General features: G+C 38.9%; 1 protein-coding gene across 23 annotated transcripts in view; it reads left to right on the top strand.

Moving 5' to 3' along the window:
- Positions 1-10,251, top strand: part of Nrxn3 (neurexin 3) — a 1,683,426-nt gene that overhangs the window by 462,609 nt on the left and 1,210,566 nt on the right. The gene's annotated exons all lie outside the window — the stretch shown is intronic.

Here is a 10,251-nt window from a genome sequence, read left to right on the forward strand (position 1 = left end):
ACCAGATCTTCCCAGCCATCTGCCAGTATGCCTCCCTTCCTTTAGAAGGAGAGTTTCTGTTTCAGCCTGGATTGTTATCTTTTCTTGTTAAGTAATCATTGTATTTAATACCCCTGGATCTGTAGGAAGGGTATAAATCATAAAGTCAATGTGAAACATATGATTTTCTTACTTTATAAAATATTTCAATGTGTATCAGCTACAGCAAAAGAGAGATAAAAAAAATCATGATAGTGGTTACCATTTGCTCATTGCTTTCTTTTGTACCAGTATTTCACATATATTATTTTTTCTTGATCTATGCAGATATGACTAATAAATAATAAGGCTCTGATTCTGAGGCTTTCCTGACATCAGTTTGTGTCCTCGGATCACAGTATCTTATTATGTATGGATCTCGATTAGACACATATCTTACATTTTATCCAAATGAAGCAATACATTTCTTTTCACTTTTCATTTATAACCCATCATTGTCAGCAATATAAGGCCTCCCAGGCTTTATTTAATTATTCCTCCTCATTCTTAATCATAATACCTTCTATTTTCCTTCCCCCGGGATATACATTATAATAGTACAGGGTGTGTATGTATATTTAAATATGCATGTTTTCTTTTTTTAAAAAAATGAGTAATATGGTTTTGTTGTAATATATTTAACATGTCTATTTAAAATATTGTGTGATGTATTTTAGTGTAATTCTTAATTTCCATTCAGCATTGCACTTGTAAGATCTTTCCTTGTTATTTGTGGTTTCATTCAGCATAGTCCTTGGCCCTGCAGAACATTTCATTTGTGCAGCTCCTGGGTGTTTCTTGTTTCCCCTCAATGAAGCCTTCTTCTCCAGGTTCATTGTTACCAGTAGGGTGGTTCATGACCCTTACAGACAGAATTTCTCAGGGCTACATTAGCAAGACCTGGGTTGCTGGGTTGTAGGGTGTATGCTTGCTCAGTTATTTCAGATACTTCCAGATTGCTTTCCAGAAGGGCTGTGACAGCTTAGCTCCCACCAGCCATGCACAAAGAAGTGGTACAGACTGTCCTCATCCTTGACAGTGCTTGACCTTACCTATCCTGCAATCACTGCCATTTGATATATCTACAAGTATACTTTGTAAAGGTCTCCAGCAAGTTCGGAAAGAGCTCACTTGACCTTGCGTGTGCCTCTGAGGCTGCTCAGAATAAGATGATGCTGCATGGGTAGGGAAGCAGGAGGCTTTCCTTTGTGCCCTCTACACAATGGTCATGTGTGTCTCCTATGATACTGCAGTGCCTTGTGCAATGGTTATCTATCTGTGTACCTGTCTCCAGCGAGCACTATATGGATTGTACACTCTAGCATTTTTCATCACCTCTACATTGGTTCATTTGGATAAAGACCCAGTGTTTTCTGATATGAGTTGTCTGGGATTGTTTATAGAAGGTTCTTCCTGACCATCAGAGGCCACTGGCTGTAAAAGAGAAGGTTGGAGCTAGTAACAGAAAGCCACAATTGAGCCTTTTCTTTTCAGCTGGAATGATTCAATGCTTTTGCTTCTCTTAGCTACTGTCTTTCTCCTCTAGCCAAAGTTACTTTTATTAGGATAGTTACCCTATATGAGAATGCTACAACCAAATCAGATCTGTGAAATACAGACTTTTCTTCACCATTGAATTGATGCCTGAGTGTTATGTCAGGCTATTGATTTGTTGTCTTCTCTGGTAACCTTGTGCCTGGGCCTGAGAAAGGAATTCCCACAGACAATAAATACCTGTTTCTCAGCCAAGGACTCAGGTCCTAACCTTGCTAGGCAGAATGGTTGATGAATGACATAAGTCATGCCTGTTTATTTAGCACGCAGAAACACTTCTAATTAAATCATTGTTGAAGATACAAAAGTGTAACCTTTCTCTCAGAGTTGGTATCTTGATGGCCCATAGACCTCTGGGATAGGAACTGCTGTAAGGACTATTTAGAGGGGCCATCTTTATTAACCATCCAGAAGCTGATATTTAGTTTCTGATGAAAAATGTGGCTTCTTTACCCAAACATTTCCCCTTCATCCTCCCAAGATACAAAGAATAAAGGCAAATTTGGAGACATTGACTCTGATATCTGGGGTGGCAGAGTCTTCAAGGTAATTTCCAAGAGGAAACTCCCTATCATTTATAACTTTAAGATTGAGACAATAATTCTTACAGCTCTCTCCCATCATTCATAATCTGAACTACAACTGCAACAGTTCCAGGTTCTCATTTAGAGACCTCAGACTATTAAAGATTAGACACATTCCACATATATTTTTTTCAACACGATTTTCCCTTTGTGATGATTGTATTAGTTGGTTTTGGATAGGTTTTGCTGCAAGTAACAAGTTAACTCCCAAATTTCGGTGTCTTACAATAATATAGTCTTCACTCATTACATGTTTAGTGTGAGTAACCATGAAACTGTGATGATCATAGATGTCCGGGGACTAGATAGCAAGAAGCTCCAGAGTGTTTTGATATGACCTTCTGAGCAGGGCTCTTTAGGGTTTGCCTAAGTTGAGGAAAAAAAAAAAACAAGAAAACTTTCCTGCATAATGCTTCCATCATTTCATTTTCATTGGCCAAAACAATAACTATTTTTTTATTATGAGGTATTAGCAAACTTGTCCTTCCAGAGATAATGGAAGATTTGTACCCACAGGGAATATTAGTAAAACTCCATCGTCAGAAAAATGATAGCAGTCTTGATACATACCAGATGCAATTAGCATCACATACATACTTTTGAAGAAAATAGAACTGTAGATTCTTACAATACAAGTATCTTATAGAGAGCCTGGGTTCAGATTCAGACCATACACCTGAGAGTTTTATAAGTTCTTTCCGCGGGGTTCATGGAGAGGAACAGGTGGATAGCTAAGATGGGATTGTTCCCACATATCTGTCAAGTGAGTAGCTATGTTTTATAGAATGTTATTTCTGAAATGATGTGAATTTCAACTTTATGGCATCCTGAAACTTCACCCAAAAGCATACTCTAATTTTTCACTGCCCTTCCTTAAAGTATTTACTAAGACAAGAATAGCCTCCTGTGTGTGGTCCCATCAGCATACGACTCAGATGTTTTTGTCTCCCTTGCTTTGAATTCTTTATGTTGATGAGTGGCATTTCATTAACTTTTCTGACAATCATGTTTATATTTTTGGTTCACATTGAGCCTCATGATGGTTCCTGTAATACAAGGAGACATGCACATTAAAAGAAGGGTAGTAGTCTGTAGTCTCTGATCTACTGTATTGTCCTGAGATGGCTGCAGTTAAAATTCCCCATGCCATGTTTTCTCTTGCAATGCATCCCTGACATTTTTGCATTAAGATCAGGAGATATAATAAATACTCTCCCAGGTGTTTATGTCTTTCTCTCTCCTTTTGATTCTGGATAGGGCTATTATGGATTTTACTAATGGAATATGTTAGTTGAATACTAGGGAAATTTTATGGTTAACCCTTAACTGGCCTGTCAGCTTCTACTTTCTGATTCTCAGAAGTCAGTTGCCATGTAAGTTGATGACTGCTAAAAGGTTACCATGCTGCAAGAATCCCAAGCTTGTTGAACAGTCCTGCAGTAATGAGATGCAGTGAGAAGTAAGGAGGCAAAGGAGATCTGAGGCAAGTGGGTGGAGGCCTCACCTGACACTAACCTTCTTGTATTTAGCTTTAACTGTGAGAAACCCCAGGCTTAAACTGTCCAATTGGTCAATCAGTTACAGAACCATTGTTTTAAGTACTAAGCTTTGGAATAATGCATAATGAACAACAGATGATCACAATAGAATTTTTTTTATGAGAAGCAAATCTCTAGGAATGTGCTTTTTAAATTTTTATCATTTGTCAGTTTTAATCACTTCTATAATGAATTAGTCATTTTTGATATCCCTCTCTTATCCTTCTCTTCTCTAGGACCTTTCTCAATAAGTCTCACCATTCTATTCCTGCTTTCCTGTCTTGTTTAGAGTTTTTTTTTTTTCTGATCTTGAGTATCAGGAAATGAGCTGGAAGCAAGTGCAACTTCCCAGTGGCTACATTACTAAAGAAAATGACACTGTTCCTCCAACAACTGTTGATTGGCAATACTCCCTCAGCGAGGGGTGAGGCAGGTTCTTAAATCACTTTTTCTAATGAAGAACATGAATATTATTTGACTTTACATCTTAAGTCACTTTTCAATATGAATGGTTCTGTAAGGAATTAGCTTACTTTTTATCTGGTCTTTAGAAAGTTTCTTGGGTCACATTTTTAATCTGAATGTAACTCTTCAGGTTACATTTTATAGCAATGTTCTCCATGTCACCTCGACCATGTATGTGCCCACTTCTTACATAGATCAACTTTTTATTGGCTAGAAAGATGGAAATGAAAAAAAATTCTATTTTCAAACACATCAAGTACTGACTCCTAAACTTCCTGTACATTTTATTGAGGATCAGGGTAGCTTTTTATTTTTTCTTAGCTCGTCTCTATTCTACTTTATCATTAGGAGATGAATTAGTTAGCATTTTACATAATCTACCTGGAGATTTTCTCAGCCAGCTCTGCTAGCATGCAGAGTAAATTTCAAGATTCATGCCACTGCATGTGGCAGCCTTCTTATTTCTTTCAACTTGATAGCACATGCCATCTTTTCTTTAGATTCTAGTAGTAATTCCCTCACTGTGACTCTAGGTTTTACTCCCCTATCTATTGGCAGGTCTTTCAGTTTCTCTTTCTGCCTGATTCCATGGCCAGGCAACAAACCTTGGATTTCTGTTTGGCAGTATTCTACTTTTAATAGCTATTCATGCTGAGTTTTGTTTTGTTTTGGTTTGGTTTTTTTTTTTGTTTGTTTGTTTTTTACTTGGAGTTGGTATTTGTTCAGGTTGGGTGATATGCTTAAAATGTTATTCAAGAACATGTGAATATCCAGTTTCCCTAGCATCATTTGTTGATGATGATGTCTTTTCTCCAATGTATGTTTTGTTACCTTTCTCTAATATCAGCTGGCTGTAGTTAAGCGCACTCGTGTTTGGGTCTTCTGTCTTGTTCCATTCATCTACATGTTTGTTTTTGCTTAAGTACCATGTTGTTTTTATCACCATACTTCTGTAATATAGCTTGAAATCTATTATAATAATCTTTCCAGTGTTCTTCCTTTGATTCTACTTACTTTGGATATCCAGGATCTTCTATGTTTCCATATAAGTATTAGGATATTTTTCTAATTCTGTAAAGACTATTTCATGGAGATTTTTATTGGTATTATATTGAATCTGTTAATTTCCTTTGGTGGGATAATTATTTTCACAATATTAATTATACCAATCTATGAGCCTAGGAGGTCTTTCATCTTCAAGTGTCTTTCTCAGTTTATTTTTTCATAGATATAAAATTTTTCACTGTAGAGATTTTTCAAGTTCCTTGGATAGGTTGATTCCTAAATATTTTTGAGACTATTGTGAATGAGAGCATTTCCATGATTTCCTTCTCAACATGTTTATTATTGGTATATAAAAAGGGTACTGTCTAAATATTTTATTTACTTAAAAACACATATATAATATATGAGTGTATGCATAATATATATACATGTGTATATAAAATTCATTCATTTTCTGTTATGTTTAACTTTTGCAATAAAAAAAAAAAAACATTGCCTGAAGTCTAGTGGCTCAGTACAATAGGCTTTTTTTAAAATCATCTTTTAATTCTATAAATCAACTGATTTAGTTGAGTCTTAGGTACCTTGTTCTCATATATGATTAACAGATGGTGAAAGAATCAGCTGGAGAGAACCTTCCCATGGCCACCCAAGTACCCCTTAGTGCTTACCGCATTGTGGCTAGATGCTAAGAGAAGTACACATGACAAAAGACATTCTTAAAAATACAGGTAGAAACTATGAGACATTTTATTACCTAGTTTCAGAAATCATCCAATTCTACTATATTGTGTGGGTCACAAGGAAGTCATGAGGTTGTCTTTTAAGTACAGTAGGAATTGTAGCTTCTTTTCTAGCCAGCAACCTATATGTATAGAGATATGATAGAAGCCAGGTTTAATGAAATGTATTGAATTTAAATTGCTCTGGTTCTATTATCTGTTATCTCTGTTATTAGCAAGTTATCTCTGTTCTAAGGCTCAGAACAAAGGGAATGAAGGGGTGATTGCAGGGCTAGAGAGAAAACTCAGCAAATGCTAACTGTGTTACCTGAGGACCTGAATTCAAGTCCCAGAACCAATATAAAGTGACAGGCATGGAGGAACATGCATGTATCCCAGGACTGGGAAGCAAGAGATGGTTAGAACCATGGGCTTACTGGCCAGCTGGCCCTGCCTGATCAATGATCCCCAGGTCTCAGTGGGAGAAAACCCAAGTCCTTATCTCAAAAAACAAAGTGGATGTTTCCTGAAGAATGGCCTTAGAGGTTGACCTCTGGTCTTTCTATGCATATTCATAAGCATGTGCACACTCATAAGAGAACACACAAATTCACATGCAAGCACACATACAAATGCATAGAAAGTGCATGAACACACGCACAGAGTTTTGTTTGTTTGTTTTTAAAAACATTATCTAGGTCCATCCCTTGAGAAGTAACTATATCCCAGTTATTGCTAGTTATTAAGCCTAGTTAATGTGCTTTAATCTCTTATCATGTTTCCTCTACAGTAGCATAAAACAGGACTAAGATACACTGACAGATCTTTTCCTTTCCTTTCCTGTCTGGCCCATCTGACTTCACAGAATTATTGCCTTATCGAGCAATAAGACCCCAGAATTTTGTGAAGAATACATAAGAGCAAAGACAACAAGAATGAGTGCCTTCTCTTTCATCTGCCCTTTGGTGTTCTCAGTACCACCATGGAGAGTACTAACATAGAATTCATAGCCGTAGGTCCTAGGCCGTGGACAGCTGCTACTACTGAATGGGAGTGGCTGCAGGCCTGTGTGTCTAATCTAGGTCAGCTGGACCTCAGCGGCTGAGAGGAGGAAGCTGAGCTGGAGGGCATTTCCATCTGTGAAAATGGCTTTTACCTTTGAGGTGGCGACAGCAGTATTTCATGTCTTCCATGGTGTCTCCTACCTTTAAATGTCAGTCTTTGCAGGCACCTTATCTCCTGTAGCACATTTCAATAAGGTATTCCAAATCATGCTTTTTTTCTTTTGGGACAAATATGCCAGAGGTTATATTTACTATTGGAGTAGCATTTTAAATGCTCATAAGGGAAAAAGACCTTGTGGCTTCCTTCTTCTAATAAGACCCAATCATCATGGGTGAGGACATCAGTTCTGGCTTTGAGGACAGTAACTGGAGGACTTGAGTGGCTAACCTTGGTCTCTACCCCTTCTGCTTGCCCTAGTCCTGTACTTGCCTGCCAGGCACAGTTGTGACATTTGTCAAAAGCAGCCCCTATGTCTTCATTTGAAGGTTCCTGATTGACTTCCTGAAAGTCTACTTTTTTGGCTTCAGACACTGGGTCTCTTACTCCATTCTATACCTGGTTCTTTCTCTGGTTTGAAGAATGTGTTTATTTTATTTTTCTCACTACTTATTGTATATAGCTCTCCTTATCCCCCCCCCAATGGGGACATCCTCAGCTTTCTATTCTGCACCACCACCTCACTTGCAGGAGATGGCTGGTTGAGAAATTCATGAAGTGGTTGGTTCTTCCTTGCGGTTGAGTTCTAGTTGCTTTGCCTGGTGTTCAGGGTCCTTCCTCAGTTCTCCTCCTGTTGTCCTCATTCAGTGGACTGTACTCTTCATTGTTTCTCCAATAGATTTTTTGTATTTCTCTGACTAAATAATGCATGGGCCTACCATTGTACTTGTCTTTTATGGATGGTGGGAGAAGCCAGTCTCTGTCAACAACATCTGTATTTAGAATCCTTCTACTGGATCTCTTCTCCAGAATTTCAATTGTACCCCAACTCTTTATTAGCTTTCTCTCATCAACTTAATATTCTATATTTCCTTTTGCCAGAGGTCTAAGATACTTATTAACAGTACTCATCTAGTGCTTGATATATGTTGTCTTATGTTTAGTATGTTGTGTACAAGACAGATGGTATGTACCTTATGGGCAGTGCAAATGATATCTTGTGTTCATTTCGTCTACCATCCAATTCTAGTATGACCCTTTGAATGTAGTAGTCTCAGTTAACATTCAGTGGTTAAGTACAACAAGCAAATCTTAAGTTAACATTTATTGATCAAGTATAACGCTAAGGAACATGCCTTATGTTGCTATTCTGCTGAGTTCAGAAGTCAGCTTGTCTAAATTTATTTTTAATTTTCCTATAGAATATCTTGGAATTGTAGGATTTCCCCCTGGCTTGCCCCTAAAACTGATCACTTGAGAAGAGCTTTTTCCTAGTGTGAAAGAATTTTGAAAGCATCTAAACATTGCCTCATCTAGTGCTTGGACAATCAAGTCCTCTTAGTGACCAGTGTTAAGGGAATTAGACTGTCAGGTTTCACTCTAAAGCTGACAGTGATAGCATACAATTGTTAAATACCACAAAACTACCAGTTTTGTCATGACTATTCATTTGTGATAATCTGTGCCTTGGTTTATTTATCTATGAAATGGGTCTAATAATGACTATCTTATGGAGTCATGGTGATGTTCTGCTGTGATACAAAATGTGAGAGGACAGATATTATAAGACACGATGTACATGCCATGTTATGAAGTTTGCAGCAGCTCTGGGAATGATAGTGGTAGGGGATTGGTTCTCTCCATGGGACTCTACATGAGGTGTAAACAGAGCTCTGGGCATCATGCTAGACTCATGAGAAATTTGGGATTTGCCATGGCCTCAATTGTGACCTATAGATAGAAGAAAACTGAAAAAAGGATTATAGGCCAGTGTGAGTTCAGCATCAGTAATTAAGTCAAGTAAAATGGGCCATGGGATATATGACAAACATTAGACCTTGGGTATGCATTTCAGCAGATTCTATTGCTTCAACATCCAGAACACCTTCCACTCACCCATAAATCTCTTCTATGTAGTTCTTTCTGTTCCTTGCTTGATTACCTTCATTTGTCTAAAGCAATCCTGCATCCCATGCTAAGCCTGCTATCCCCAAAAGGACACTCTGAAAGCCTGATTCTCTGACTGGTCTGGCGTTGCTGCTGGTTTTGGCTAATGCCCAAGAAAAGATAAGTAGTGGACATACATTCACTGAGTGAACCCTCCTCAGCCCCATCTTTACATAAAGATCTGGGGGAACTGATGGAGGGAGCAGAGCTACCTTTTGCTCAAAGTTGGATCTTTTCTCGTCTTTCTCTTTTTCTTCCAGTTTTCCATGTGGCTTCAGCAGCTGAGTAAGGGAAAGCTAAGAGGTTTAAATGTGCTTTTGCTCCATGGGTCAGATTAATAACCCAAAGCCTTTCCCACTGGCAGTTCAGGGTGAGGCAGTCCAGCCAGAAAGCACTAGGTTATGGGGGCAGTGGCTGGAAAGCCAGATCATACCAGAGGTGACAGCTGACAACAAATGATGAAGTGGCAAAGCCAGTCTGCTGCCTCCCAGCCCCCACCCTCCTGCCTTCTGCCTCTGTCCTCTCATTCTGAGATGGCTGCACCATGCTCCAGCCTCTGGCAGCTGCTGCCCTCTGCTGGGAAGAAAGCTTCACTTGGTACAGATGTGCATCGCTCTGTACATCCCAGGAAACCAGCCTTAGGGCACAAGCCATGCACTGCTGAAAACATAGGAACCATTCAAGGGGAGAATGCAAAGATTCCACAAGCCCCTTGTACCAAAGTGGTCGCAACTGGTCACAGATCTTTGGAATATAGCTATTACGGATGTATTGCTTGGATCCTTCATATTTACTGTCTGAGTGGAATGTCTCCGAGGGATGTGATTTGTTCTTTTCCTTTCCTGGCTTGGGTATTGTATATCGAGACCCTCCATAGAGGACCCTTAAACATCACTGGTGGTTTTGATAAGTGAGTTACTTAGGCATAACCTTTTCTTGAGAGAAGCTGACAGAGGAAAATAGAATCTTGAGGAGGCAATAGGATGATGGGGTTTGGCTGTCTTATGATTCAAAGGCTTTTCACAGAGTGGGGGTTCTCAGTGGCCAAGGGGGAGCAGAACAAGGAGAGCTAGAGCCAGATGAGAAGATATGGAGGAAGCAGGACTAGCCACATAGGTAATGGACTGACTTAGTTCACAGCTTTCCCAAGAGTTGTTCATGCCAATGGATCATACTCAGCTGATTTCGGGGGGGGGG

This window comes from Mastomys coucha, unplaced genomic scaffold, assembly GCF_008632895.1.
Source record: "Mastomys coucha isolate ucsf_1 unplaced genomic scaffold, UCSF_Mcou_1 pScaffold6, whole genome shotgun sequence".
NCBI classification, from domain to species: Eukaryota; Metazoa; Chordata; class Mammalia; order Rodentia; family Muridae; genus Mastomys; species Mastomys coucha.